Raw genomic sequence first — 4,061 nt, 5'->3', positions numbered from 1 at the left:
AGGGGCCGCGCCCTGTTTAAGGCTTTATTCAGGGGCGCGCCCTGTTTAAGGCTTTATTCAGGGGCGCGCCCTGTTTAAGCCTTTATTCAGGGGCGCGCCCCTGTTTAAGCCTTTATTCAGTGTAAGCCTTTAAACAAGGAAACACCTTTGAGAAGTTTATGCTTGATGCAAGGGTCAACTCTCATACATGTAGACAACCCTGTTTATTGTTATGTATTTTATTTCTTTGCATTCAGAAAGTGAGATGAATATTTACCCTCATTTACCCACATATACCAAAATTTACCTGGTAAATATGTGTTATATGCGGGTAAATATTGTACATCATATTTACCAGGGATTTACACATTTAGGGTAAATTTGGTAAATCCCACTTTTCGTGCAGTGTATAAGCTGTGTTTCTGTGGATCGTTTGGCTCTGAATCCATGCTGGTAATCCGTTAATATACTGTAACTTTCTAGGTGCTTCATGATTTGGCTATGGATGATATGTTCAAGTAGTTTGCAGGATATGCAGGTCAGTGAAACAGTTCTGTAGTTGCTGGGGACCGCTCTATCTCCTTTTTTAAAGATGGCGCATATATTTGCATCCCTCCAATCTTTAGGGATTTCTGCAGTGTTTAGCGAGTGTTGGAAAATATTGGTTAGAACAGGCGCGATTTCACTAGCTGTCAACTTTAGGAACCACGGTGGTATTTGGTCTGGTCCGGATGCTTTAGAGGGATTGAGACCTTGAAGCATTTTTTCGACACCATCAGTAGAAACTACTATATGTTCCATTGGAGGAGTACAGGGCTGACCTAGAGATGGCATATCTGTGGTGTCTTCCTCTGTGAAAACACTTTTGAACTGTGAACTGAGTACTTCTGCTTTTTCCCGCTTGTCACTGATGATGGTATTTCCCACCTTTAGGGTGCTACCCAGACAAGGTCTTTCCTCTAGTCCTTTTATGTACGACCAGAATGTTTTGGGTTTGTCAACTATAGCTTCTCCCAGTTATGTCTGCCACGTATTTAGAGTGTGCTTGTCTTATGCTTTTCTGAACTCCCTTCTTAACTCTCTTATATTTGTTCCAGTCTTCCTCTTGGCCTGTTTTCTTAGCTTTGTTATAGAGCCGCTGCTTCTTACGACAGTGCCTCCTTAGGTTTCTGTTGAACCAAGGCAAGTTGTATCTGCTTGATGTTATCTTACTAGGGATGTGCTTGTTCATCGTGTCTTTCATTTTGTCTTTGAAGTCTGACCACTTCTGTGTAACTGACATATCCTGAGTTCTTTTGTGAAAGTTAGTTGCATAATCCGTTAGGTCTTTCTTAATGGCTGGTTCGTCGGCTTTTGTGCGGATGTACACTTTTCTCTTAGGTTTCCTGTTTTGTTTCAGTGCCAGGTTAACGTCCACTAGAACCATGTCGTGGTCACTTATCCCCGGGACTACTGTGGTCTTCTCAATTATGTTGGGGTTATTAACTAAGACCAGGTCCAAGAGATTACCATTTCTAGTTGGTTCCTGGACTGTTTGAAATAGCCCGTGGTTATCCATTAGGTTTAGTAGTTTCTCTGCTTGGCCTGTGTAGGCCTGACTGTTGTCAGCTATATATATGTTGCCATCTTATGGCGTTCACTTAAGCTTTTAATTGCTTTTATCGTTATACGTACTGTATATGTACATCAGAGAAAGCCTTCTTTTTATCTTTTGTTTTCTAAGTTCTAAAGAAGGGCCCTCTTTTTGTTATTTATGGTAGAATGTTTTTGTTGCTGGCTAAAGCTCATAACTGTGCGTCATTGTATATGAAAATACATATGGGCTGCTATGGTGTGGCGTAAGACGACTTCTCTCAGGGGTATTTAAATGGATTTGTTTTTTTCTTGTGAACACGGTTTTTGATTCTAACTGTGAGTAAAAATGTTTTGTTTAGTATTCGGACCCTTGGCTCATTTCTTCGCCACAGACATGTTTAGTTGCTAGAAGTACGGCAAAACAACAAAATAGAAACTGCTGGAATTTTATGATTTTGGAATAGATACATGAATCAATGAATGAATGGATGGATGGATGAATGAATGAATTTTCGTGTAAAATACATATAACACCGAGCAGATTATTATTGGAATGAGCAGAGCACTTTGGACTAATGCCTCTAACCGTTTATAGCTTACAGGTACATATCCAATCTTTTGTCAAAAACTTCTCTGTTACAAAGCGGATCATAATGACCCCCAGCGGGGGTCTTCACGCTTCGTTGAAAATTGAAAAATCTCAAGATCTGTTCCAAAGATCTCAATATTTTACACGAAATCTTGAGATCTTTCATGACAATCTCAAGATCTTTCATAAAATCTTGAGATGAAAATGAAAAGGTCTCAAGATCTTTCCAAGATCTTTTCAAAGAATCTTGAGATTTTTCCATAGCATCTCGAGATGCTTTGAAAAATATCAAGATTGTTTAAATAATCTCAATATTTATAAAGCAATCTTCAAAGAAATGTTGAAATTGCTGCCTTAACTTGATATGAATCATTATCAAAAGTACTCCGACTGCTTCTGTTGTTACATCGGGTATCAATTCAGACCGTTTGAGAGGGTTTTATATAAAAATTAACGGTAACCCTGATATATTGGTTGAGCAATCTTCATATACACTCTCGTGGGATACAACTGATTTCTTTTGCCATGCACTCAATAGTTGGGTGTAATGATTTTTCCACAATTAATGGACCTTTTACATTACAGCTATGTGAAATTGTAGAGAAAGCTGAGTGTGTGAATACATGTACGTATGGGAAACTTCTTGACAGAATTGATGTTCTTATACGAGTGTTCATGTCTATCGCAGGTGTGTAACACTACAAATTTGTGAATGACAGCAAAAAAAATGTGATATTCTAGGACAGTCATGAGCACAAAATTAAACTGTTAGATGTGTTACTACTTTGTGCTAGTGTCTGGCTTGTTCAGTACTAAGAATCATCATAATTTCTAAATCGGTAAGCGTTAAAAATTTTATTCAGAGAACTATCATACGGTGAAGGCCATTGCCAGCAAATACAGCGGGGGCTATGTAAATTTAACAACACTTTTGATGCAATACAACTTGTCGGCACTCTCCTGCAAAAATGTTGGACATTTACAATGTAGTCCAGCTGTATCAGGCTTGAAAAACTCTGTAGAATCTGCATTTCATGACTTTTGTGCAACCATGTTGCAGTTGAAATCTATTCAGTTATATCCTTAAGGCTGAAGGAGAATTGATGAACAGATTTACCACCTACAGGTGATAGCACTTTTCTTGGGCAAACTAGTCAGAACAACAGCCCTTCCCTCAAGAGAATAACTCTTTCCATGACCCACGTCGTCTTTTTAATGATTGAAAATATCACTATTGCGTCAATTATAATGACTTCATGGTCAGTTTTCCTATACCGCATTTTTGTCCACGACGATAACGCCTTACACTTGTACGTCGTAGGTTTGAGAAAAACAGTTGCAATAGTTCTAATGTACAAAGCTGTGGTCACATGTCTCCGTTCATGTCACCGTGCGATTGGGCTAGGTGGGCATACATGGGACAACCGTAGGTACGCAGCAGGTGAATTGCACATAAAATTATGATTCGCCAATACAGATTTTGCCAGACTTGTGGTGCTTTTAATTTTCTCTAATAGAAACATTGTTTGAAATCATACCCAACTAGAACATGGTAGCAACCATGGAACAGCGAACCTGTAGTAGAGTTTTCCTCATGTCAGATCCAGTATCACACACACAGACGGTCCATACAGTAGTAACATGGCGATATACACTGGGTATGTAACTCAACAATTGCTTTTTCTTGCTCTTTTTAACAAGTTCCTTTAAAAATATATCCAGATTTATTTCAAAGATCTCAAGAATTATTGCTAAATCTCGATATCTTTCAAGACAATCTTTATATTTTTCAATAGATCTGTAGATTTTTCTAAACAATCTGAAGATAGTTTGAAATATCTCAAAAATTTATCAAGAAATCTTGAGAGAAAATATTGTAAATCTCTTCAATATCAATATTATTATCATCAAAGGTACT

The sequence above is a fragment of the Branchiostoma belcheri genome, unplaced genomic scaffold, assembly GCF_001625305.1.
Source record: "Branchiostoma belcheri isolate BF01 breed outbred unplaced genomic scaffold, Haploidv18h27 scaffold194, whole genome shotgun sequence".
Lineage (NCBI taxonomy): Eukaryota > Metazoa > Chordata > Leptocardii > Amphioxiformes > Branchiostomatidae > Branchiostoma > Branchiostoma belcheri.
Note: the sequence above shows the minus strand (reverse complement) of the source record.